This window comes from Phocoena phocoena, chromosome 2 (genome assembly GCF_963924675.1).
Source record: "Phocoena phocoena chromosome 2, mPhoPho1.1, whole genome shotgun sequence".
Classification (NCBI taxonomy): Eukaryota; Metazoa; Chordata; class Mammalia; order Artiodactyla; family Phocoenidae; genus Phocoena; species Phocoena phocoena.
Window position 1 is genome coordinate 122,161,986 of NC_089220.1, and position 27,050 is coordinate 122,189,035.

Consider the following 27,050-nt stretch of genomic DNA (forward strand, 5'->3'; position numbering starts at 1 on the left):
AAGTCACAGCAAGCTTCTTTGGTGAGGGGTGGCTCTGGCATCTTTCCGTGACACGTTGGGATCCCCGTGGAGGGGGAAGGGCAAGGTGAGTGAAAAAGACACGTGAGACGGCTGGCAAAGCCCACATGTTTACTGGTGGGTGGAGAGCTCGACAGAATCCATGGAGCGTTTGGAGGCATGTGTAGAGAGGGAACACGGGAGCTCATTTGTGGACTGTCCCGCCCTTTTCCTCTCCTTGTTCGATTAACTTCATGGCGGGTCCCCGTGCTAGCGAATGGTTGCCTTCGTGGCACAGTATGGTTTCTTCTCATGGGGGAGGATTTGGAGGCCGTGAGGTGTTTGTCCCTGTCTGTCCACGTTCCCCCTGTGTTGAAGATGTGAAGGTGTTCCTCAGTACAGCCCAGCATCTTTAATACACCCAGCCCACATAGCGATCCCTGAGGATTGCAGATCTTCCCGGAGGTCATTGGGCACAACTAGGCGGAAAGAAGGGAGTTGGCTGCCGAGGAACAGCTACAGCTTTAAGGGCAGGAGAGGATGTGTGGTGCGGGGGTCATTTTTCCTGCCACCCGCTGGTGCGTCCAGACTGTGATATCCGGCGTGCCTGGCCACAGGCCAGACAAGTCATAGCGGTTCAAGTGTCTAGGCTGTTGGCTGGGTTCTCTCATTGCACGGCTGTGGGTAACACGTTGCTTCTAGAAGACCTGGGCCTCACGGTTTCTCCGAGGGCACGTCACCGACGGGCCCAGAGTGCGAAAGTGCCAGCCACCACTGCAGGTGGCCCAATGGCTGTAACTCTTTGCTCCGCCACTTTGTGCACTGGAATGGCTCCCACGCCATCAGGCTGCAAGTGTTTTCCCCGCCGCGCTAGGCATCGGAATGGTTCGCATGCCATAAACTTTGTGTGTGGGCCAAGGTTAGGTCATCTGTCTTAACAGCAGGCCGGGAAGTATGCCTGCTGGTGAGTCTCCCTTGATCAGTCCAGGCGTTCCTCACGTACCCTTTGTCCCGGGTCCCTACGAGCCCCTTTTGATGGAGGCCGTCATATTCGGCCAAGGGCCCTTCCCTTGTGGAAGATCTGTTCCCCTTCAGTGCGCATCCTTTTAGTGGAAGCATATGTGCCAAGGGCGGATGAGTTCACCTGCAGGGCACTGACTCTTAGTCTGAGGGGGCACAGTTGCCCTGACGGGGTCTCAGGGGTTGAGGAAGACATCCTTTTCCTGTGCTGGAGGGGAGAGTGCTCAGGAGAGGAGTTGCAGGGCCTGAGAGCAGGGGGTGGTTGGACAACGGGGCTCTTTCTCCCGATGGCCACAGGCCCTGAAGGCGTCTGCTCTACGTTGCTTTCACATTTGCCTGCAGGCACACAGGCAAGATGGGCAGCAAGTGAAATGTTGAGGGGAGATAGAGTACTCATCGCTGGGTGGTATCGCCCTTTCCCTCGGTGCCCCCGTGCACCCTCCTCACTGACACGTGTGTTCTCTCACCCCAAGCCAGGTGGAATGCCAAGAAAGGAATTCCAGCAGCAGAGCAACCTGGGGCCATCCGTATAATCCGTGCTTCCCGGTGAAGTGAGGAGGAGGAGTCTCGCAAGGGTGTTGGGGTGCATTCCACGAGGATCCTGATTTAACCCTTGTTGCGGTAAGCAGCACTTCTGTGCTAAAACCTAGAGGTTTCACCACGGGAACCTGTGCAACGGGGCTATACCCTCACCTTCCGACTTTTTCTCGGGGAGCACGAGCTTCGACGCGCTGAGAACTGGCTGCATTTCCTGCTCCAATGGCTCGGCTCTGGCCCCTTGCATATGCTGACATGATTCAGCTCGATGGGTGTCCCATGGTGGAATCTGCAACTTTCCATGTCCAGCGTTTGAGCATGTGCTTGGATCGATGATGACCCCCACTAATGCATTCCTTGGAAATCTGAACAAAATGAGTGAGAAACCACTACCGTCTCCTCATTGGAACTGAGGTCCAGCACGTAGCTCCCAAAAGGAAAGGAGGGAGAGGTTGACGTCGCGTTTGCTGCCGTAAGAGTCCACAGCCACGTTGTTCAAGTTGAGGGCTGTGGCCGTCTCATGGGGAGAAGAGCCACTGGGAAAGGAGCCTGGGATGCCAATCCATGCGGGAAGGCTGGGGACAGCGTGCCGTCTCTGGGTTCCTTGATCGAGCCAGGACTTCTGTCCCCTGCCACGGACGAGCATGCGGATAGGAAAGGAAGCGTGAACCGTTGGTGGTCCATTCGACTGCACTTGAGTTCAACAGGCAGCCGCCACCGGCTACTCGTTGCCTTGTGCCCTCAGAGAAAGGGAAGTCTATGCTCAGGGTGAGAGCAGGATTCCTGGCCTAAGGCAGGCTTCCTTGTCATGTGTTCCTTGGGCTACCAGATGCAGTTTAGGTTTCTCGTGATGAGAGGAGAAATCCAATGGGCCATTGTCCCCGGGAGGTTGGCCAAGCTGACGGCTCCTCCTCGGGTTGTGTCCTGCTTGTGTGTGCTGCGTGAAGGGGCTAGAAAAGGCCTTAGTCAATCTTAGTCACGGCAGGCTTCTCTGGTGAGGCGTGGCTCTGGCATCTTTCCGTGACACATTGGGATCCCGGGGGAGAGAGAATATCAAGCCGAGTGAAAAAGACACGTGTGATGGCTGGCTAAGCCCACAGTTTTACTGGTGGGTCGATAGATCGACGGTGGCCATAGGGTTCCCGGAACACACTTTCCCTTGTTGCCCCCGTGCACCCTCCTCAAGTACGCGTGTGTTCTCTCAGCCCGGATCAGGTGGAATACCAAGGAAGGAGTACCAGCAGCAGAGCAGCCTGGGGCCATCCGTATAATTCGTGATAACAGTTGAAGTGAGGAGAAGGCGTCTTGCAGGGGTGTTGGCGCACATTCTGTGAGGATCCTGGTTTAAACCTTGTTGCGGTAAGTGACACCTCTTTGCTAAAACCTAGAGGTTTGGCTACGGTAAATTGAAAAAGGGTGACACACTCACTTGCTGGCCTTTTCTCGGGGAACACGAGCTTTGATGCCCTGAGAACTGGCTGCATTTCCTGCTCCATTGCTCGACACTGGCCGCTTCTGTTTGCTGACCTGATTCAGCTCGCTGGCCGTCCCGTGATGGAATCTGCAACTTTGCATGTCCAAGGTTTGAGCATGTGCTTGGATCGACGATGACTCCCACAAGTGCATTCCATGGAAATCTGAAAAAAAATGAGTGAGAAACCCCTACCGTCACCTCATTGGAACTGAGGTCCAGCATGTGGCTCCAATAAGGACAGTAGGGAGAGGTTCACATTGCATGTGCTGCTGTGTGTGTCCACGGCCACGTTGTTCAAGTGGAGGGCTGTGGCCATCTCATGGGGAGAAAAGCCACTGGGAATGGAGCCTGGGATGCCAATTCAGGTGGGAAGCCTAGGGAGAGCGTGCCGTCTGTGGGCTCCTTGGTCTAGCCAGGACTGCTGTCCCCTGCCACGGTTCAGCATGTGGGTTGGAGAGGAAGTGCGAGTCATTTGTGGTCCTCTCGCCTGCACTTGAGTTCTATAGGCCGCTCCCCCGGCTACTAGTTGCCTTGTGTCCGCAAAGAAACAGAATTCTGTATGCTCAGTGTCAGAGCAGGATTCCTGGCCTAAGGCAGGCTTCTTTGTCATTTTCTGCTTGGGAGACCAGATGCAGTTTTAGTTTCTCATGATAATGGGAGAAATCAAATTGGCCATTGTCCCTGGGAGCTTGGCCAAGCTGATGTCTCCTCCTAGGGTTGTGCCCTGCTTATATGTGCTGCCTGAAGGGGCTAGAAAATGCCTTCCTCAAGCTTCGTCACAGCAAGTTCTTTGGTGAGGGGTGGCTGTGACATCTTTCCATGACGCGTTGGGATCTCGGTGGAAAGAGAAATGCAAAACGAGTGAAAAGGACACATGAGATGGCTGCCTAAGCCCACAGGTTTACTAGTGGGTGGATAGATCGACAGTGGCCAAAGTGTTCCCAGAACACATTTGGGATTCCCTCAGGAGCATTTGGAGGCACGTGTAGGGAGGGAACATGGGAGCACATTTGTGGACTGTCCCTCCTTTTTCCTCTCCTTTGTCGATTTGCTTCATGGCAGGTTCCTATGCCAGTGAATGGTTTCCTTCCTGGCACAGTATGTTGTCTTCTCATGAGGTCCGATTTGGAGGCCTTGGGTTGTTTTGTCCCTGTCTATCCACGTTCCCCCTGTGTTGAAGGTGTGAAAGTGTTTCTCAGGTCAGCCCAGCATCATTCCTATACCCAGACCACATAGCATTCCATTAGGTATTTAGCTCTTCCCGGAGGTTAGTGGGCGCAACCATGTGGAAACAAGGGAGTCGGCTGCCAAGGAAAGTCTACAGTTTTATGGGCAGGAAATGGTGTGTGGTGTCGGGGTCATTTTGTCCAGCTGCCCGCTTGTGCTGCGTACCTTTTTTCTCCAGTGTGGCTGGCCTCACACCAGACAATTTATGCAGGTTCAAGTGTCCAGGCTGTTGGCTGTTTCTCTCATTTCACACCTATGTGTTACCTGTTGCTTCTGGAGGACCTGGGTCTCACATCTTCTCCAAGGTCTTGTCACTGACGGGTCCAGAGTGTGAAAGTGCAAGGCACCACAGCAACTTACTCAGTTGCTGCAAGGGTTTGCCCTGGTAATTTGGACCTCTGAATGGCTCCTATGCCATTAGCTTTGCCTGTTGTCCAAGGGAAGCTCCTCTGGCTTGTCAGGAGGGCTGGAACTATGCTTGCTCTTGAGTCCCCCTTGGTCAGTCCAGGGGTTCCTTAGGTGCCCTTTGTCATGGGTCACTATGAGCCGCTTTTAATGGAGGTCATCACATTAGGCTCAAGGCCGTTCCCTTGTGGAATATCTCAGGACCGACATTTCCCATTGAGGGTGAGTCCATTAAGTGAAAACCTATATGCCAAGAGCAGGTTTGTTCTCTTGGAGGGCAGTGGCTCTTAGACTGAGGGATCCCATTTCCCCTGAGGTTTTCTGGGGCGTTCAGGATGACATCCTTTTGCTGTGTCGGTGTGGAGGTCACTCACGAGGGGAATTGCAGCGCCGTACCAGGGGGTTAATGGATGGCAGCACTCATTGTGCTAATGGCCGCACATTCTGAAGGTGTCTGCACCACGATGCATTCACGATTGGCTGTGGACCCACAGGCAAGATGGGCAGCAAATATAATGCTGAGGCGAGAAAGAGTGCACATCGCTGGGTGGTGTCGCCCTTTCCCTCTGTGCACCCGTGCACCATCCTCAAAAGTGCATGTGTTCTTTCACCCCAAGCCAGGTGGAGTGCCAGGGAATGAATGCCAGCAGCAGCATGGCACCCTCTATATAGTCCGTGATACCCAGTGAAGTGAGGACAGTGTGGCAAGGTGATGCAAAGTGAAGGAGTCTCGGAGGGCTGTTGGCATGAAGTCCTTAAGGTTCCTTACGGAAACCTTGTGGCAGTAAGCAGAACTTTGCAGAAACGTAGATTTTTGGCCACAGGTACTTGTGCACCGAGACTACACCCTCACCTTCTTGGCTCTTCCAGGGGCACCCAAGTTCCAATGCCCCGACACTTGGGTGCACTTCCTGCCCCATGTCTTGGCTCTGGCCACTCCTGACTGCTGACATGATTGAGCTCACTGGCCCTCCCATGGTGGAGGCTGCAACTTTGCACATCCAGCCTTTGAGCAGGTGCTTGGATCAATGATGACTCCCATAAATGCATTCCCTGGAAATCTGAACAAAATGAATTAGCAATCTATACTGTCTCCTCATTGGAACTGAGGTCCAGCACATGGCTCCCAAAAGAAAATTACAGAGAGGTTCACGCTGCATTTGCGACCTTGGGCATCTGCAACCACGTTGTTCACATTGAGGGTGGTGGCCTCCTCATGAGGAAAGAGCCATTTGGAAAGGAACAAGGGATGCCCATCCACGTGGGAATGCTGGGGATGGCTTGATGACTCTGGACCCCTGAGTCTAGCCAGGTCTCCTGTCCCCTTCTGTGGTTCAGCATGCGCATGGGTGTGGAAGTGTGAGCCATTGGTGGATCTCTGGCCTGCCATTGAGTTCTATAGGCCTCCCCTGCCCTCTGGTCATTGCCTCATCCCCTCAAGGAAACACAGGTCTCTGCGATCAGGGTCAGAGCAGGAGTCCTGTCCTAGGCCTGGTTTCTGTGTCATGTTCTGCTTTGGAGACAGGATGCAGTTTAGGTTTCTTCTGATGATGGGGAGAAATCAAATGGGCCACTGTTCCCCAGAGTCTGGCCAAGCCCTTGGCTCCTCCTCGGGTTGTGTCCCGCTTGTGTGTTGTGTGTAGAGGGGCTGGAAAATGCCTTAGGCAATTCCCTGGGAAATCAAGCTTCTTTGGTGAGGGGTGGTCTGGCACCTTGCTGTGAGGCATTTGGGTCCTGGTGGAGAGAGAAAGGCAAGGCGAGTGGGAAATACACGGGAGAGTGTTGGCTAAACCCACAGGTTTACTCATGGGTGGATAGATTGATGGTGGCCTTTGGGTTCCCAGAACTCCTTGGGATGCCTTCAGGCATATTTGCAGACACGTGTAGGAAAGGATTACGGGTACATGTTCATGGACAATCCCCCCTTTTCCTCTCCTTTGTTGACTTGCTCCATGGCAGGTCACTGTTCCAGCGAATGGTTGCCTTCGCGGCACAGTATTGTGTCTTCTCATGGGGGCCGATTTGGAGGCCGTGGGGTGTTTTGTCCGTGTCTTTCCACGTTCCCCCATGTGTTGAAGATATGAAGGTGTTCCTCAGGAGAGCCCAGCATCATTTCTATGCCCGGCCCACATAGCATTCTCTGAGGTTTGGAGCTCTTCCTGGAGGTCATTTGGTGCAACCATGTACAAAACAAGGGAGTCGGCGGCCAAGGAAAGGCTACAGGTTTAAGGGCAGGAGAGGATGTGTGGTGCAGGTGTTAGTTTGTCCTGCCACTTGCTGGTGCGGCAACCCTATGGTCTCCAGTGTGCCTGGCCTCAGGCCAGAGAAGTCATGTCGGTTCAAGGGTCCTGGCTCATGGCTGGGTTCTCTCGTTGTGCAACTGTGGGTGACACATTGGTTCTGGAGGTCCAGGGTCTCACGCTTATTCCAAGGTCACTGATGGCCCTAGAGTCCGAAAGTGCATGGTGATGCAGTCAGTTACCCAGTTGCTGCAAGTGTTTGACACTCAACTTTGAGCATTGGAATTGCTCCGGTGCCATTAGCTTTGCGTGTGGTACAAGGGAAGGGCCTCTGGCTTGGCTGGAGGCCAGGAAGCATGCCTGCTGGTGAGTCCCTCTTGTCAGTCCAAGGGTTCCTCAGGTGCCCTTTGTCACGGATCCCTTCGAGCCACTTTTAATGGAGGTCATCGAATTCAGCCAAGGGCCCTTCCGTTGTGGAAGATTGCAGCGACCACGTTTCCCCTTGAAGGAGAGTGCAATGTGAGGAAGTGTATGTGCCAAGAGCAAGTGTGTTCCCCGGGTTGGCAGTGACTGTAAGGTGGTGGGGCCCCAGTTCCCCTGAGGGTGTCTCAGCAGTTTAGGATGACATCCTTATGCTGTGTCTGTGGGGAGGTCGCTCAGGAGGGGAATTGCAGGGCCTGTACCAGGAGGTTGATGGACAGTGGTGCTCTTTTTGCTGATGGCCACGTGCTCTGAAGCCATCTGCCCCATGACGCATTCACGTTTGGCTGCGGGCACACAGACAAGCTGGGCAGCAAATGAAATGTTGAGGCAAGATAGAGCACACATCACTGGGTGGTACGCTCTGTCCCTCTGTGCACCCATGCACCATCCTCAACCGTGCATGTGTTCTCTCACCCCGAGCCAGGTGGAGTGCCAGTTAATGAATGGTGGCAGCAGCGTGGGGCCTCCTGGATAGTCCATGATACCCAGTGAAGTGAGGACAGTGTGGCAAGGCGAGGTGAGGCAAGGTGAAGGAGTCTCGGAGGGGTGTTGGCGTGAAGTCCTTGAGCTTCCTGGTGGAAACCTTGTGGCAGTAAGTGGAACTTCTTTGCCGAAACCTAGATGTTTCGCTATGGGGACTTGTGCACTGGGACTACACTCTCACCTTCTGGGCTTTTCCCATGGCACCGAGCTCCAATGTCCTGCAATGTGGCTGCACTTCCTGCCCCGTGGCTCGGCTCTGTCCACTCCTGACTGTGGACATGATTGAGCTCGCTGGCCGCCAGTGGTGGAGGCTGCAACTTTGCATGTCCAGGCTTTGAGCAGGTGCTTTGATCGATGATGACTCCCATAAATTCATTCCTTGGAAATCTGAACAAAATGAGTGGGCAATCCCTACAGTCTCCTCATTGAAACTGAAGTCCAGCACATGGCTCCCAAAGGAAAAATAAGGAGAGGTTCATGTTACATTTGCTACCGTGGGCAGCTGCAGCTGTTCAGTTTGAGGGTGGCAGGCTTCTTGTGGGGAAAGAGCCATTGGGAAGGAGCCTGGGATTCCCTTCCACATGGGAAGGCTAGGGACAGCATGCCATCTCTGAGCACCTGAGTCTAGCCAGGACTGCTGTTCCCTGCCACAGTTCAGCCTTCTGGTGGGAGAGGAAGCATGAGCCATTGGCGGTACTATGGCCTGCCACTGAGTTCTACAGGCCTCTCCCGCCCCCTGGTCATTGCCTTGTGCCCTCAAGGAAGCAGAAGTCTCTGTGCTCAGGGTCAGAGCAGGAGTCCTGGCCTACGCCAGGCTCCTTGGGAGATGGGATGCAGTTTCTGTTTCTCCTGCTGATCAGGGATAGTAAACGGGCCCCTGTTGGGCTTCGCTGGTGGTGCAGGGGTTAAGAATCTGCTGGCCAATGCAGGGTATACCGGTTCAATCCCTTGTCCGGGAAGATCCCACATGCTTCAGAGCAACTAAGTCATGCATCACAACTACTGAGCCTACGCTCTAGAGCCTGTGAGCCACAACTACTGAGACCACATGCTACAACTACTGAAGCCGTGCACCTAGAGCCTATGCTCCACAACAAGAGAAGCCGCTGCAATGACAAGTCTGCTTACCACAGTGAAGAGTAGCCCCCACTTGCCACAACTATAGAAAGCCCTCACACAGAACAAAGACCCAATGCAGCCAAAATAAATAAATAAATAATTTTTTTAAAAAATGGGCCACTGTCCCGGACTTGGGCCAAGCTGATGGCTCCTCCTCAAGTTGTGTCCCTCTTGTGTGTTACGTGTGGAGGCGCTGGAAAATGCCTTAGGTAATTACCAGGAAAATCAAGCTTCTCTGGTGAGGGGTGGCTCTGGAACCTTGCGGTGAGATATTTCAATGCTGGCAGAGAGAGAAAGGCAAGGTGAGTGGGAAATACACGTGCGAAGGCTGGCTAAGCCTGCAAGTTTTACTGGAGGTAGATAGATTGACGGTGGCCATAGGGTTCCTGGAACTCCTTTGGGATGCCTTCCAGCACATTTGGAGGCATGTGTAGAAAAGGATTAAGGATGCATGTTCGTGGACCACCCCACCCTTTTCCTCTCCTTTGTTGATTTGCTTCATGGCAGGTCCCTGTGCCAGCGAGTGGTTGCCTTCCCAGCACAGTATGGTTTCTTCTCATGGGTGCTGATTTGGACGCCGTGGGGTGTTTTGTCCCTGTCTGGCCACGTTCCACCTGTGTTGAAGATATGAAGGTGTTCCTCAGGACAGCCCAGGATCGTTTCTATACCCGGCCCACATAGCATTCCCTGAGGATTGGAGCTCTTCCCAGAGGTCATTGAGCACAACCATGTGGAAACAAGGGAGTCGGCTGCCAAGGAAAGGCTACAGGTTTAAGGGCAGGAGAGGATGAGGAGTGCAGGGATCATTTTATCCTGCCACCCACTGGTGCAGTGAACCTGTGGTCTCCGGCATGCCTGGCCTCAGGTCAGAGAAGTCATGGCTGTTCAAGGTTCCAGGATGTTGGCTGAGTTCTCTTGTTGTGCGACTCTGGGTGACACGTTGGTTCTGGAGGACCTGGTCTTATGGTATCTCTGAGGACATGGCACTGACAGGCCCAAATTGTGAAAGTACAAGGCGCCATGGCAAGTTACCCAGGTGCTGCAAAGGTCTTTTGCTGCACCTTTGGACATCAAATTGGCTCTGATGCCATTTGCTCTCTGTGTGGTCCAAGTGAAGGTCCTCTGGCTTGGCTGGAGACTAGGAAGCATGCCTGCTGCTGTTCACCCTTGTTCAGTCCAGCGGTGCCTCAGTGCCCTTTGTCCTGAGGCCTGAGGAACCCCTTTTGATGGAGGTCATCACTTTCGGTCTTGGCCATTCCCTTGTGGAAGATCACAGGGACCCTGTTTCCACTTGATGGCGAGTCAGTTGTGTAGAAGTGTATGTTCCTAGAGCAGGTGTGTTTCCCTAGAGGGCAGTGGCTCTTAGGCTGAGGGAGCCCAGTTCCCCTGAGGGTGTCTCTGGTGTTCAGGACGATATCCTTTTCCTGTGTCGGAGAGAGGAGAGCTCAGGAGAGGAATTGCAGGGCCCGAGAGCAGGGGGTTGTTGGACAGTGGCGCTCTTTGTCCTGATGGCTGCATGCTCTGCAGGCGTCCACATCCTGATGCATTCACATTTCGCTGCTGATACACAGACAAGATCGGCAGCAAATGAAATGTTTAGGCGAGATAGAATGCACATCCCTGGGTGGTATCGCCCTTTCCCTCGGTGTGCCTGTGCACCATCCTCAAGCATACGTGTGTTCTCTCACCCCGAGCTGGATGGAATGCCAGGGAATGAATGCCAGCAGCAGCCTGGAGCCCTCCATATAATCCGTGATACCCGGCGAAGTGAGGACGATGCAGAAAGGCAAGGTGTGGTGTAGGAGTCTTGGAGGGGTGTTGGCGTGCAGTCCGTAAGGATCCTGGTTTAACCCTTGTGGCAGTAAGCAGCACTTCTTTGCTGAAACCTAGATGTTTGGCCACGGGAACTTGTGCACTGGGGCTACACCCTCACCTCTGGTCTTTTCCTGGGGAGCACCAGCTTTGACGCCCTGAGACTTGGTTGCACTACCTGCCCCATGGCTTTGCTCTGGCCACTCCCAAATGCTGACATGATTGAGCTCGCTGGCCGTCCCATGGTGGAGGCTACAACTTTCCATGTCCAGCGTTTGAGCATGTGCCTGGATCGATGATGACTCCCACAGATGCATTCCTTGGAAATCTGAACAAAATGAGTGAGAAATCCCTACCGTCTCCTCATTGGAACTGAGGTCCAACACGTGGCTCCCAAAAGGAAAGTAGGGAGAGGTTCACATTGCATTTGCTGACATGGGTGTCCATAGCCTCGTTGTTCAATTTGAGGGTGGTGGTCTTCTTGTGGGGAGAAGAGCCATTGGGAAAGGAGCCTGGGATGCCTATCCAAGTGGGAAGGCTAAGGATAGCATACCATCTCTGGGCGCCTTTGTCTAGCCATGACTGCTGTCCCCTACCGTGGTTCAGCATGCAGGAAGGAGAGGAAGTGTGAGCCATTGGTGGGCCTGTCACCTGCAGTTGAGTTCTACAGGCCTCCCCCACCCCCTGGTCGTTGCCTTGTGCCCTCAAAGAAACAGAAGTCTGTATGCTCAGGGTCAGAGAAGGAGTCCTGGCCTATGCCAGGCTTCTTTGTCATGTTCTGCTTGGGCGACTGGATGCAGTTAAAGTTTCTCCTGATGATCGGGGGAAATCAAGTGGGCCAGTGTCTCTGGGAGTTGGGCCAAGCTGATGGCTCCTCCTTGGGTTGTATCCCTCTTGTTTCTTGTTTGTGGAGGGGCTCAAAAATGCCTTAGGCAATTCCCGGGGAAATCAGCCTTCTGTGGCGAAGGGTGGCTCTGGCACTTTGCTGTGTGGTGTTTGGATCCTGGCCCAGAGAGAAAGCAAGGCGAACAGGAAATACACGTGAGATAGTTGGCTAATCCCACAGGTTTACTGGTGGGTGTGTTGATCGACAGTGGACATAGGCCATTCCTTTGTGATGCTCTCAGGCGCATTGGAGGCACATGTAAGGAAGAAATACAGGGTGCAATTTTGTGGATCATCCCACCCTTTGCCTCTCCTTTGTCGATTTGCTTCATGACTGGTCCCTGTGCCGTCAAATGTTTGCCTTCGTGGCATAGTATGGTGTCTTCTCATGGGGCCCGATTTGGAGGCCGGGGGGTATTTTGTCCCCTTTATGCCATGGTCCCCCTGTGTTGAAGATGTGAGAGTGTTCCTCAAGATAGCCCAATGTCTTTTCTATACCCAGCCTGCATAGCATTCCCTGAGGTTTATAACTCTTCCCGGATGTTATTGGGCGCCTCCATGCAGAAACAAGGGAGTCAGCTGCCAAGGAAAGGCTACAGTAGGTTTAAGGGCAGGAGAGGATGTGTGATACGGGGGTCATTTCGTCCTGCCACCCACTGGTGCGCCGAGCCTGTGTTCTCTGGCATTCCTGGTCTCAGGCCAGAGAAGTCATGCCATTTCAAGAATCCATGCTGTTGTCTCGGTTCTCTCTTCGTGCGGCTGTGGGATATACGTTAGTTCTGAAGGACCTGGATCTCATGGTTTCTCCGAGGTCATGGCACTGACAGAACCAGAGTGCGAAAGTGCAAAGCACCACGGCAAGTTACCCAGTTGCTGCAAGGGTTTTGTCCCGCAACTTTGGGCATCGGAATGGCTCCTATGCCATTAGCTGTCCATGTTGTCCAAATGAAGAGACTCTGGCTTGGCTTTAATTTCATATGGAACTGTGCTCGTTAGTCCCCCTTACCTAGCTAAGTGAGCCAGGTCCAAGTGGTTTGTTGACATTTTATCTTATATCCTTACAGTTTTTCCATTCTTTTTGTAATGTGTCCCAGCAAACTAATTTATTCTAGCTTTGTTAATCATGATTATTTCTTATAGTAAATATTCATCTTTTGTCATTGGCCAGTTTTTTCCTTGAACTTTTATTATATGTGTTATATTGTGATAAAGTGGCCATTTTCTTCAGACAGTGTTGTTTTGTTTGTTTTTTTCAAAGACTACATTTTCAAATGGTTTCCATCAAGAATTTTAATAGACTCTGTGTGTTCACAGGGGATAGTATCTTTTTTGACCTTATTTTGTTATTTATTTGTCCTTATAATGTCATTGTCATAGTCTTTTGTTTTTCCTCTTTTTTTTTAATATGGACCGTTTTTAAAGTCTTTATTAAATTTGTTACAATATTGCTTCTGTTTATTTTTTATTTTTCTTGGCCACGAGGCATGTGGGATCCTATGTCCCTAACCAGGGATCGAACCCCCACCCCCTGCATTGGAAGGCAATGTCTTTACCACTGGACTGCCTGGGAAGTCCCTAGATATTTTTTAAATTAATAAACTACAGCTAAATATTTCTCAGTGCTATGTCAGGTACACCTTCTTTCATTTTTTGCTTTCATATTTTCCTGAAATGTTATTATATAATTGAACTTTTTAGTTTTACATTTTATTTCCAGCTACCTTTTTGATTACAGTGTTTTAACTGTAGAATTTTTAAAATTCTGAATTCATGCTTTTATATGTTTGTCCTACAACTTCTGTATTTTTAACCTTTAGTTGATTAGTATTCTTTTTTAATGTTATTTAATATCTAGCAATCTTTTCTTTTTAATCACACAGATTGTTATTAGGATTTGTTTCTTAGATTTTATTTTCTGATTTTAAAATGATTTTAATCTATTGATCCACACTAATTTCTCTTAATATTTTTCCTGTTTTGTCAGCTCTAATAGTGAACCTATCTGGTGAGATTTTCATATTTATTATATAGGTTAATTTGTATTTCAGTTATTTATTTGTTTATTTACAATTCATATTATTTAATGGAGATTATTTTCTTTTTTATTTTAAGGTATTTTTAATTTACACTGTAAACTTTTTTCATCAATACTTTAATATTTTTCTATAACTGCATTTTTAAGCTTTTGTTTCCTTCATTGATTTTCTGGTCACATTCTGTTCATGATTATTTTTCTTGTATAGTGTGATTTTTTCATTCCTGTTAGGCAGGGTTTTTTTATTTATCATTTTTTTGTGTGTGGTACATGGGCCTCTCACTGTTGTGGCCTCTCCCGTTGCGGAGCACAAGCTCCGGAAGTGCAGGCTCAGCAGCCATGGCTCATGGCCCCAGCCGCTCCACGGCATGTGGGATCTTCCCGGACCAGGGCACGAACCTGTGTCCCCTGCATCAACAGGCAGACTCTCAACCACTGTGCCACCAGGGAAGCCCAGGCAGGGTTTTTTTAAATTGAAGTATAGTTGATAAACAATGTTGTAACTATCTCTGCTGTACAGCAAAGTGACTCTGTTATACACACATACACATTCTTTTTTTATATTCTTTTCCATTATGGTTTATCACAGCATATTGTATATAGTTCCCCATGCCATATATTAGGACCTTGTTGTTTATCCATTCTAAATGTAATTAATTGTTTGCGTCTACGAACCCCAAACTCACAGTCCATCCTTCTTTCTCCTCCCATCCCCCTTGGCAACCACAAGTCTGTTCTCTATGTCTATGAGTCTGTTTCTGTTTTGTATATAGGTTCATTTGTGCCATAATTTAGATTCTATGTATAAGTGATACCATACTGTATTTGTCTTTCTCTTTCTGACTTACTTCACTGAGTATGATAATGTCTATTTGCATCTCTATTGGGCAGTTTTTCATATTATATTAGGATACCTGATTTCTATTTAAATTTTTATTTTAGTTCCATGATCTCTGTGTTGGTTTATTTCAATGTCTTATCACATTTTTCTAGGGTGTGGTTTCCATTGCAGTCTGATTGTCAGAGCTGATTTGGTGCTGTTTTGATCCCTTGGTTTGTTTGGTTTTGCTGGACATTCACATAGCTCCTACTAGTCCTGTATAAGGTGTTGGAAGGTTTTTTCTAGACTGGGTTACCTAAGGCTCTCACTGGGGTAAGGGAGACTCCAGCATACAGAAATGAATAGTTCCTCTTAATTAAACCTGCTCAATAACATGGGATGACCTGACCTTTGTCACCTGGCTTTTAGCCTTTTTAGGTACAGAAAGAGTTTCTCTCTTCTAGACATCTTCGAGGCTAACTAAATGAGAATACCTGCAGTGTAGGGACTCCTAGGCTAACTGATCAGTGAATGGGTTACAAATCTTTGCTCACTTTTGCTCTATTTTTGTAGTTCAACTTAGAATCAGCACTTGTTTTTTTATGAAAGAACTAATTTTTTTCACCTTGAGAAGTGAAATGATGGAGAATATCATGACTAAATCTGCCATCCAAACCTCACAGTCCAGTGGGAATTCTCACACTGGTAAGTATTTTGTCCTGAGAATACTGATGTTAGAGCATTGTAACATTCCAGTGATAAGTAAAACTCTGGCCAAGCTAGTCAACTGTGAGACTAAGTCATTGACTGTGATGATTGGTCTCTGTGATTTAAAACTGCGGGTCATTGTGTCTGAGGGTGTTGGAATCCTGAGTGCTCAGTCTCTGCCACATATCTCATGTTTAATGTTCTTCTACAAATGTACCTGTATTGATGATGACTTCAGAAAGGGATCTCAGAGGAGTCTGAATGAAATGACTGACAAAATTACTTCTGTGAGTTGAGGTCCAGCACAAGGGACTATACTAGGCGAAAAATGGAGGGAGTTCAGTTGATCAAGAAGTATTCCCGGGCTTCCCTGGTGGCGCAGTAGTTGAGAGTCCGCCTGCCGATGCAGGGGACATGGGTTCATGCCCCGGTCCGGGAAGATCCCACATGCCACGGAGCGGCTGGGCCCGTGAGCCATGGCCGCTGGGACTGTGCGTCCGGAGCCTGTGCTCCGCAACGGGAGAGGCCACAACAGTGAGAGGCCCGCGTACTGCAAAAAGAAAAAAAAAAAAAAAAGAATTCCCAATAGTGACTATGGTATTTGAAAGTTAACCTGGTTGCATAAATTATAGGAAGTAAATTTTATAATTGTCTATAAGCATCTGATTATCTGGTGGCAGAAAATACTGGACAAGATTTGCTCTGCTGGAGGGTAGAGATTAACACAATTTATATTATTGGAATAACATCAGAAATATTTCAGGAGAGAAATACATTATTTTATTTAATGTAGGGGTACATTTGTGAACTCTACCATCTTGTGCCTGGCAGACCAATGGACACATTTACTTCTCATCTTTCCACATTTTATTTTATTCCTACATGCAGCATGGATCAAGTACTGTGTTTCATATGAAAGAGAGGTGACATAAAGGACAGGATTCAGAATAAGTCTGCCTTTCCATCCTTAAGGTCCATTCTCAAACTGGTAAGCATTTTGTCCTGGAAATACTGACATTTCTCATAGGGGTAATGTAATATTTCAATAACGGTAAGTCTTTGACTATGCTAGTCAGCCTTGGAGCCTTGGGAAGTGTATGCGATATATGGCCTCCATGACTGAATATGATAGGTCAGTGAGTCCATGGGTGATGAACTCCTGAGTGCTTGGTCTGTTGCTTAACTGAGCCTCAAAGTAACCCTTTTAATAATGTCATTGGATCGATGATGACTGTAATTATTGATCTCAGAAAATCTGAACAAAATGAGTGACCTAATCAGTTCTGGGAAACTGAGGTACAGCACAGATACCCACCCTGTGCAAAATATGTGGAGGAAGTGTTGAGTTTGTTCAGCTGTGAGGTACCAACAGGAACTGTTGTATATGAAAGCTCACCAACGTGCATGTGTTCGATAAACTGAATTAGGCAGAGGTCTGTACTTCTACAGTGTTGGGATAATAGTGAAACTCTCTGAGTGCTCACCTGGCAGCATTATTTACATACTTAGTAAACAGACTCTAGAGAACCAGCACATGAGTGTGGAAAATGTGGGTATGTTTATGCTTATACATGTTTGTCTGAGCTGCTGGAATCTTCTGAGTAACAGTCTCTTTAGAGCAGTTAGATGGTCAAAACTCAAAGAGATCACAGGTTTCATGGGTTTTTATTCTTCATGTCTACATTAAGTGAAACAGTTACATGGAAATTGAAGCATAGGTACTATATTTTGGAATGTCTTCACAATATATTTTAATCTGCTTGCCAACCCAGTCTTAAGTTTTCAACTATTGTTTAGTTGTGTCTCTCTTTTTCCTCCTATCGTGTGAAGAAGAAGTTTCATATACATTTGATTGCTGGCTTCAATTATATGCTGTAATAAACATTTTTAGATGTGAAATCATGTTTAAAATTATTGCATTTTTATATGGATTTCATGACTTCTGCCCTCAGTGTGTTTCAAATGTGTATAAGAGAGATCCTGCTTGTAATGCATGGTTCTGAGTCATGTGCTCTGGGGAACTCTGAAACTAATGTCTTATTAAAAAAATTAATCTGTATATTACCATGTTCCAAATAGTGAGTGTAACTCTTCTGGTGATATCAGTTGTATAGTGACTAACTATGGTGAATGTTATGTAAGCTTTTATCATTTAACATTATACTAAGATTTTCTTTCTCAACCTCCCTAATTTTTGCTTCTGCTTTGTAGATTGGAAGCGATGTTGAATGTTGAAGGTACATTTTATTGCTTGGAATTCTCACCACTACACCAAGGAACTGCTGTTTTTGTAACAGCTTTCTCACCTGGGAATGGCAAAAACAATGTATTCCAGAGATAACAACCCAATTTTCAATAAGTTTTTTGCAGGATTATTTTTATTATTGTTTTTAAGAAGTCAGGAATTCACATGTTTTTTTAAAGACTGTTAATTCAAATACTGTGAGACATTAATAATATGGTGAATTATTTATGTTTTCTGTCTCCTTTATTTCTATAACTTTTGCTCTTTCTTTGTTTGGAATATTATTTTTAAATATCTAAGTAAAGAAATAAATTAATACAGTTAAATGCAGGTGCACAGCGAACCATTCCATCTTTTTTTTAATATTTAAAATATCTTTTTAAATTTTTACTTATAAGTTGTGGTCAAATACATATAAAATTTACCATCTTAATCATTTCTAAGGGTTAAGTTCAGTGGCATTAAGTATATTCACATTATTGTGCAAACCTCACCACCATCCACCTCCAGAACTTTTTTCATCTTGCAAGACTGAAACTCTGTACCCATTAAACAAAAGCTCCCATTCTCCTGTCCCTGCAGCCCCTGGTAACTGCCGTTCTACTTCCTGTCTCTATCAATTTGGCTACTCTAGGTACCTCATATAAGTGAAATGATACAATACCCTTTTGTTTCTGACTTATTTCACTTAGCATGAGTTCTTCAAGGTTCATTCATGTTGTAGCATGTGTCAGAATTTCCTTTCTGTTTAAGGCTGAATAATATTCTAGAATATACCATACTTTGTTTACCCACTGGTCTGTCAATAGATATTTGGGTTGCTTCCGTCTTTGGCTTTTGTGCATAATGCTATGAACATGAATGTACAAATATCTCTTTGAGACCCTTCTTTGAATTCTTCTGGGTATGTACCAAGATGATACATAGTGATGATAGGGTAGTTCTCTTTTTAATTTTCTGAAGAAACGCCATACTATTTTCCATAGTGGCTGCACCATTTTACATTTCCACCAATAGTGCACAGGGGTTGCAATTCCTCTACGTCTTTATCAACACATTATTTTCTGCTTTTTTTGATAGTAACCCTCCTAGTTGACATGAGATGGTATTTCATTGTGGTTTTGATTTGCATTTCTCTAATGATTAATGATGTTGAACATCTTTTCATGCGCGTATTGGTCATTGGTATATCTTCTTTGGAGAATGTCTATTCAAGTCCTTTGACCATTTTAAATCAGGTTGCTTTTTTTGTTGTTGTTGAGTTATATGAGTGAAATAACTAATATATTTTGGATATTAGTCCTTATCAGATACATAATTTGCAATTATTTTCTCCCTTTTCACTCGGTTGATTGTGTCTTTTTTTTTTATCTTTATTGGAGTATAATTGCTTTACAATGGTGTGTTAATTTCTGGTTTATAACAAAGTGAATCAGTTATACATATACATATGTTCCCATATATCTTCCCTCTAGCGTCTCCCTCCCTCCCAGCCTCCCTTTCCCACCCCTCTAGGTGGTCACAAAGCACCGAGCTGACCTCCCTGTGCTACGCGGCTGCTTCCCACTAGCTATCTACCTTATATTTGGTAGTGTATATATGTCCATGCCTTTCTCTCTCGCTATCTCACAGCTTACTCTTTCCCCTCCTAATATACTCAAGTCCATTCTCTTGTAGGTCTCTGTCTTTCTTCCTGTCTTACCCCTAGTTTTTTCATAACAGTTTTTTTTTCTTAAATTCCGTATATATGTGTTAGCATATGGTATTTGTCTTTCTCTTTCTGACTTACTTCACTCTGTATGACAGACTCTAGGTCCATCCAGCTCATTACAAATAGCTCAATTTCGTTTCTTTCTATAGCTGACTAATATTCCATTGTATATATGTGCCACATCTTCTTTATCCATTCATCCGATGATGGACACTTAGGTTGTTTCCATCTCCTGGCTATTGTAAATAGAGCTGCAATGAATATTTTGGTACATGACTCTTTTTCAATTATGGTTTTCTCAGGGTATATGCCCAGTAGTGGGATTGCTGGGTCATATGGTAGTTCTATTTGTAGTTTTTTAAGGAACCTCCATACTGTTCTCCATAGTGGCTGAACAAATTCACATCCCCACCAACAGTGAAAGAGTGTTCCCTTTTCTCCACACCCTCTCCAGCATTTATTGTTTCTAGATTTTTTGATGATGGCCATTCTGACTGGTGTGAGATGATACCTCATTGTAGTTTTGATTTGCATTTCTCTAATGATTAATGATGTTGAGCATTTTTTCATGTGTTTTTTGGCAGTCTGTATATCTTCTTTGGAGAAATGTCTATTTAGGTCTTCTGCCCATTTTTGGATTGGGTTGTTTGTGTTTTCGTTATTGAGCTGCATGAGCTGCTTTTAAATTTTGGAAATTAATCCTTTGTCAGTTGCATCATTTGCAAATATTTTCTCCCATTCTGAGGGTTGTCTTTTGGTCTTGTTTATGGTTTCCTTTGCTGTGCAAAAGCTTTGAAGTTTCATTAGGTCCCATTTGTTTATTTTTGTCTTTATTTCCATTTTTCTAGGAGGTGGGTCAGAAAGGATCTTGCTGTGATTTATGTCATAGGGTGTTCTGCCTATGTTTTCCTCTAAGAGTTTTATAGTGTCTGGCCTTACATTTAGGTCTTTAATCCATTTTGAGCTTATTTTTGTGTATGGTGTTAGGGAGTGATCTAATCTCATACTTTTACATGTACTTGTCCAGTTTTCCCAGCACCACTTATTGAAAAGGCTGTACTTTCTCTACTGTACATTCTTGCCACCTTTATCAAAGATAAGGTGTCCATATGTGCATGGGTTTATCTCTGGGCTTTCTATCCTGTTCCATTGATCTTTCTGTTTTTGTGCCAGTGCCATACTGTCTTGATTACTGTAGCTTTGTAGTATAGTCTGAAGTCAGGGAGCCTGATTCCTCCAGCTCCATATTTCGTTCTCAAGATTGCTTTGGCTATTTGGGGTCTTTTGTGTTTCCATACAAATTGTGAAACTTTTTGTTCTACTTCTGTGAAAAATGCCAGTGGTAGTTTGATAGGGATTGCATTGAATCTATAGATTGCTTTGGGTAGTAGAGTCATTTTCACAATGTTGATTCTTCCAATCCAAGAACATGGTATATCTCTCCATCTATTTGTATCATCTTTAATTTCTTTCATCAGTGTCTTAAAATTTTCTGCATACAGGTCTTTTGTCTCCTTTAGTAGGTTTATTCCTAGATATTTTATTCTTTTTGTTGCAATGGTAAATGGGAGTATTTTCTTGATTTCACTTTCAGGTTTTTCATCATTAGTGTATAGGAATGCCAGAGATTTCTGTGCATTAATTTTGTATCCTGCTACTTTACCAAATTCATTGATTAGCTCTGGTAGTTTTCTGGTAGCATCTTTAGGATTCTCTATGTATAGTATCATGTCATCTGCAAACAGTGACAGCTTTACTTCTTCTTTTCCAATTTGGATTCCTTTTATTTCCTTTTCTTCTCTGATTGCTGTGGCTAAATCTTCCAAAACTATTTTGCATAAGAGTGGTGAGAGTGGGCAACCTTGTCTTGTTCCTGACCTTAGTAGAAATGCTTTCAGTTTTTCACTATTGAGGATGATGTTGGCTGTTGGCTTGTCATATATGGCCTTTATTATGTTGAGGAAAGTTCCCTGTATGCCTACTTTCTGCAGGGTTTTTATCATAAATGGGTGTTGAATTTTGTCAAAAGCTTTCTCTGCATCTATTGAGATGATCATATGGTTTTTCTCCTTCAATTTGTTAATATGGTTTATCACATTGATGGATTTGCGTATATTGAAGAATCCTTGCATTCCTGGAATAAACCCCACTTGATCATGGTGTATGATTCTTTTAATGTGCTGGTGGATTCTGTTTGCTAGTATTTTGTTGAGGATTTTTGCATCTATGTTCATCAGTTATATTGACCTGTAGTCTTCTTTCTTTGTGACATCCTTGTCTGGTGTTGGTATCAAGGTGATGGTAGCCTCGTAGAATGAGTTTGGGAGTGTTCCCCCCTCTGCTATATTTTGGAAGAGTTTGAGAAGGATAGGTGTTAGCTCTTCTCTAAATGTTTGACAGAATTTGCCTGTGAAGCCGTCTGGTCCTGGGCTTTTGTTTGTTGGAAGATTTTTAATCACAGTTTCAATTTCAGTGCTTGTGATTGGTCTGTTCATATTTTCTATTTCTTCCTGATTCAGTCTTGGCAAGTCGTGTATTTCTAACAATTTTTTCATTTCTCCCAGTTTGTCCATTTTATTGGCATAGAGTTGCTTGTAGTAATCTCTCATGATCATTTGTATTTCTGCAGTGTCAGTTGTTACTTCTCCCTTTTCATTTCTAATTCTATTGATTTGAGTCTTCTCCCTTTTTTTCTGCATGAGTCTGCCTAATGGTTCATCAATTTTATTTATCTTCTCAAAGAACTAGCTTTTAGTTTTATTGATCTTTGCTATCATTTCCTTCATTTCTTTTTCATTTATTTCTGATCTGATTTTTATGATTTCTTTCCTTCTCCTAACTTTGGGGTTTTTCTGTTCTTCTTTCTCTAATTGCTTGAGGTGCAAGGTTAGGTTGTTTATTCGAGATGTTTCCTGTTTCTTAAGGTAGGATTGAATTTCTATAAACTTCCCTATTAGAAGTGATTTTACTGCATCCCATAGGCTTTGGGTCATCGTGTCTCCATTGTCATTTGTTTCTAGGTATTTTTTAATTTCCTCTTTGATTTCTTCAGTGATCACTTTGTTATTAAGTAGTGTGTTGTTTAGCCTCCATTTGTTTGTATTTTTTACATATCTTTTCCTGTAATTGATATCTCGTCTCATAGCGTTGTGGTCAGAAAGGATACTTGATACAATTTCAATTTTCTTAAACTTACCAAGGCTTGATTTGTGACCCAGGCTATGATCTATCCTGGAGAATGTTCCATGAGCACTTCAGAAAAATGTGTATCTTGTTGTTCTTGGATGGAATGTCCTATAAATATAAATTAAGTCCATCTTGTTTAATGTATCATTTAAAGCTTGTGTTTCTTTATTTATTTTCATTTTGGATGATCTGTCCATTGGTGAAAGTGAGGTGTTAAATTCCCCTACTATGAATGTGTTACTATCGATTTCCCCTTTTATGGCTGTTAGTTTTCGCCTTATGTATTGAGGTGCTCCTATGTTGGGTGCATAAATATTTACAATTGTTATATCTTCTTGGATCGATCCCTTGATCATTATGTAGTGTCCTTCTTTGTCTCTTCTAATAGTCTTTATTTTAAAGTCTATTTTGTCTGCTGTGAGAATTGCTACTCCAGCTTTCTTTTGGTTTCCATTTGCATGGAATATCTTTTTCCATCCCCTTACTTTCAGTCTGTATGTGTCTCTAGGTCTGAAGTGGGTCTCTTGTAGACAGCATATATATGGGTTTTGTTTTTGTTTCCATTCAACCAATCTGTGTCTTTTGGTGGGAGTATTTAGCCCATTTACATTTAAGGTAATTATCGATATGTATGTTCCTATTCCCATTTTCTAAATTGTTTTGGGTTCGTTATTATAGGTGTTTTCCTTCTCTTGTGTTTCTTGCCTAGAGAAGTTCCTTTAGCATTTGTTGTGAAGCTGGTTTGGTGGTGCTGAACTCTCTCAGCTTTTACTTGTCTGTAAAGGTTTTAATTTCTCCATCAAATCTGAATGAGATCCTGGCTGGGTAGAGTAATCTTGGTTGCAGGTTTTTCTCCTTCATCACTTTAAATATGTCGTGCCACTCCCTTCTGGCTTGCAGAGTTTCTGCTGAAAGATCAGCTGTTAACCTTATGGCGATTCATTTCTGTGTTATTTGTTGTTTTTCCCTTGCTGCTTTTAATTTGTTTTCTTTGTATTTAATTTTTGACAGTTTGATTAATATGTGTCTTGGCATATTTCTCCTTGGATTTATCCTGTATGGGACTCTCTGTGCTTCCTGGACTTGATTAACTATTTCCTTTCCCATATTAGGGAAGTTTTCAACTATAATCTCTTCAAATATTTTCTCAGTCTCTTTCTTTTTCTCTTCTTCTTCTGGAACCCCTATAATTCGAATGTTAGTGCATTTAATGTTGTCTCAGAGGTCTCTGAGACTCTCCTCCGTTCTTTTCATTCTTTTTTCTTTATTCTGCTCTGCAGTACTTATTTTCACTATTTTATCTTCCAGGTCACTTATCCATTCTTCTGCCTCAGTTATTCTGCTATTGATCCCATCTAGAGTCTTCTTCATTTCATTTATTGTGTTGTTCATCATTCCTTGTTTCATTTTTAGTTCTTCTAGGTCCTTCTTAAATGTTTCTTTCATTTTTTCTATTCTATTTCCAAGATTCTGGATCATCTTTACTATTATTATTCTGAATTCTTTTTCAGGTAGATTGCCTATTTCCTCTTCATTTGTTAGGTCTGGTGGGTTTTTACCTTGCTCCTTCATCTGCTGTGTGTTTTTCTGTCTTCTCATTTTGCTTGTCTTACTCTGTTTGAGGTCTCCTTTTTGCAGGCTGCAGTTTCGTAGTTCCCGTTGTTTTTGGTGTCTGTCCCCAGTTGCTAAAGTTCATTCAGTGGGTTGTGTAGGCTTCCTGGTGGAGGGGACTAGTGCCTGTGTTCTTGTGGATTAGGCTGGATCTTGTCTTTCTGGTGGGCAGGTCCAAGTTTGGTGGTGTGTTTTGGGGTGTCTGTGGACTTATGATTTTAGGCAGCCTCTCTGCTAATGGGTGGAGTTGTGTTCCTGTCTTGCTAGTTGTTTGGCATAGGGTGTCCAGCACTGTAGCTTGAGTGAAGCTGGGTGCTGGTGTTGAGATGGAGATCTCTGAGAGATTTTCACCATTTGATATTATGTGGAGCTTGGAGGTCTCTTGTGTACCAGTCTCCTGAAGTTGGCTCTCCCACCTTGGAGGCACAGCACTGACTCCTGGCTGCAGCACCAAGAGCCTTTCATCCACACGGCTCAGAATAAAATGGAAAACAATTGAAAGAAAGAAAGAAAGAAAGAGAGAGAGAGAAAGAGAGAGAGAGAGAAAGGAAGGAAGGAAGGAAGAAAAAAGAGAAAGAAGGAAGGAAGAAGATAAAATAAACATAAAGTTATTAAAATAAAACATAAATATTAAGAAATAAAATTTTTTTAAGAAAAAAAAACTGGTGGATAGAACCCTAGGACAAATGGTTGAATCAAAGCTATACAGACAAAATCTCACACAGAAGCATACACATACACACTTACGAACAGAGGAAAAGGGGAAAAAATAATAAATCTTGCTCTCAAAGTCCACCTCCTCAATTTGGGATGATTCGTTGTCTATTCATGTATTCCACAGATGCAGGGTACATCAAGTTGATTGTGGAGCTTTAATCCGCTGCTTCTGAGGCTGCTGAGAGAGATTTTCCTTTCTCTTCTTTCTTCTCACAGCTCCCAGGGCTCAGTTTTGGATTTGGCCCTACCGCTGCATGTAGGTCACCGGAGGGCGTCTGTTCTTCTCTCAGAGAGGACGGGGTTAAAGGAGCAACTGCTTCGGGGACTCTGGCTCACTCAGGCCGGGGGGAGGGAGGGGTATGGAGTGCGGGGCGAGCCTGCAGTGGCAGAGGCCATCATGACGTTGCACCAACCTGAGGCGCACCGTGTGTTCTCCCGGGGAAGTTGTCCCTGGATCCCGGGACCCTGGCAGTGGTGGGCTGCACAGGATCCCCGAAATGGGGTGTGGATAGTGACCTGTTCTTGCACACAGGCTTCTTGGTGGCGGCAGCAGCAGCCTTAGCGTCTCATGCCCGTCTCTGCGGTCTGCGCTTTTAGCTGCAGCTCGTGCCCATCTCTGGAGCTCTTTTAAGCAGCGCTCTTAATACCCTCTCCTCGCGCACCAGGAAACAAAGAGGGAAGAAAAAGTCTCGTGCCTCTTCGGTAGGTGCAGCCTTTTCCCTGGACTCCCTCCTGGCTACCCGTGGTGCACTAACCCCCTGCAGGCTGTGTTCACGACGCTAACCCCAGTCCTCTCCCTGCGCTCCGACCTCAGCTCCCAGCCCCGCCCACCCTGGCGGGTGAGCAGACAAGCCTCTCAGGCTGGTGAGTGCCTTTTGACACCGATCCTCTGTGCGGAACTCTCTTCGCTTTGCCCTTCGCACCACTGTTGCTGTGCTCTCCTCTGCGGCTCCAAAGCTCTCCCCCTCCGCCACCCCCAGTCTCCGCCCGCGAAGGGGCTCCTAGTGTGTGGAAAACCATTTCTCCTTCACAGCTCCCTCCCAGTGGTGCAGGTCCTGACCCTATCCTTTTGTCTCTTTTTTTTTTTTTCTTTTGCCCTACCCAGGTATGTGAGGAATTTCTTGCCTTTTGGGAGGTCTGAGGTCTTCTGCCAGCATTCAGTAGGTGTTCTGTAGGAGTTGTTCCACGTGTAGATGTATTTCTGGTGTATCTGTTGGGAGGAAGGTGATCTCCACGACTTACTCTTCCACCATCTTCCCCTCGTCCTTCCATTCCATCTTTTGCTTGGTTGATAAATGTACATTATCGCTTCTCAGCTTTACATATTACATCTTTACATGCTATTACTACAATTCAAGATGGACCAAGAGCTGGGTTTCATATGAATGAGTTTATTCCCTCTTCTTGAGATCTGACATGAAGGAGTATTTCAGTAACAATTTTGCCTCTCATCCTTAAGGGCCAGTGAGAATTTTCATGCTGGTAAGCACTTTGTCCTGAAGATACTGACATTGTTCTCAGGGAGTGTAACCCTCCAGTGACAACTGGACTCTGGGGTCATCAGTGATGCTGACCTCCACGGTGGAATAGTGTGGGCCAGTGTGTCCCAGGGAGATGGATTCCTGAGAGCTCAGTGTCTGCCACATGTTTCATTCTAAAGTTCCCTTTTATAAGTGTGCCTGGATAAATGGTGACTTCAAAAATGGACCTCAGTGGAATCTGAACAAAATGAGTGACAAAATCGCTTATGTGAGCTGAGGTCCAGTCCACAGACAATGCGAGGCAAAAGTGTGGAAGGATATTCAATTTGCTCAGCAGGTGGTGTCCCCCAGAAAGGACTATGGTATTGAAAAACTAAGATGCTGGCATACACTAGAGGAACTGAATTGTACAAAGGTCGCTAAATAACCAATTTGGGGATGATATAATAACTCTTTGGGTACTTGGCTGCCAGCGTGTACAAACTTGTAAATAAACTCTGGGTAATCACCACTTGAATAATGAGTTCTATGAGAAATCTTTGTAACTACACTTGAACTATTTACACATTTATCTGAGCCACCAAAATCTTCTGAGTGATTATTGATATCTTTAGTGTGCTTAGATTGTCAAAATTCAAAGATATTGTATTATGAACTTCTACTTTTCCTTTTCTATTAAGTGGAACAATTATATGTAAATTGAAGAGTAGATGTGTGGAATCTTCACAACATATTTTAATTTGCTTGCCAACCCAGACACCAGAAGTAGAACAGTTGTTTCTTTGTTTTTCATTTTTCTTACAAACTGAGCAAGTAATTTCATATATTTTGAATGCTGGCTTCAATTACTAATA

At 45.4% G+C, this 27,050-nt stretch overlaps 5 non-coding genes across 5 annotated transcripts; all 5 read left to right on the forward strand.

The window, feature by feature from the left end:
* Positions 1-1,880: 1,880 nt before the first annotated feature.
* Positions 1,881-1,972, forward strand: LOC136119553 (small nucleolar RNA SNORD116). Its single transcript, XR_010655538.1, has one exon. It is a non-coding gene; the product is annotated as a small nucleolar RNA SNORD116 (small nucleolar RNA).
* A 1,180-nt stretch (positions 1,973-3,152) lies between these two features.
* Positions 3,153-3,245, forward strand: LOC136119604 (small nucleolar RNA SNORD116). The gene has a single exon (XR_010655584.1). It is a non-coding gene; the product is annotated as a small nucleolar RNA SNORD116 (small nucleolar RNA).
* Positions 3,246-5,682: 2,437 nt separating this feature from the next.
* LOC136119588 (small nucleolar RNA SNORD116) lies at positions 5,683-5,774 on the forward strand. The gene has a single exon (XR_010655569.1). It is a non-coding gene; the product is annotated as a small nucleolar RNA SNORD116 (small nucleolar RNA).
* Positions 5,775-8,214: 2,440 nt separating this feature from the next.
* LOC136119591 (small nucleolar RNA SNORD116) lies at positions 8,215-8,306 on the forward strand. The gene has a single exon (XR_010655572.1). It is a non-coding gene; the product is annotated as a small nucleolar RNA SNORD116 (small nucleolar RNA).
* Positions 8,307-11,086: 2,780 nt separating this feature from the next.
* LOC136119537 (small nucleolar RNA SNORD116) lies at positions 11,087-11,178 on the forward strand. Its single transcript, XR_010655524.1, has one exon. It is a non-coding gene; the product is annotated as a small nucleolar RNA SNORD116 (small nucleolar RNA).
* The last annotated feature ends 15,872 nt before the right edge of the window (positions 11,179-27,050 follow it).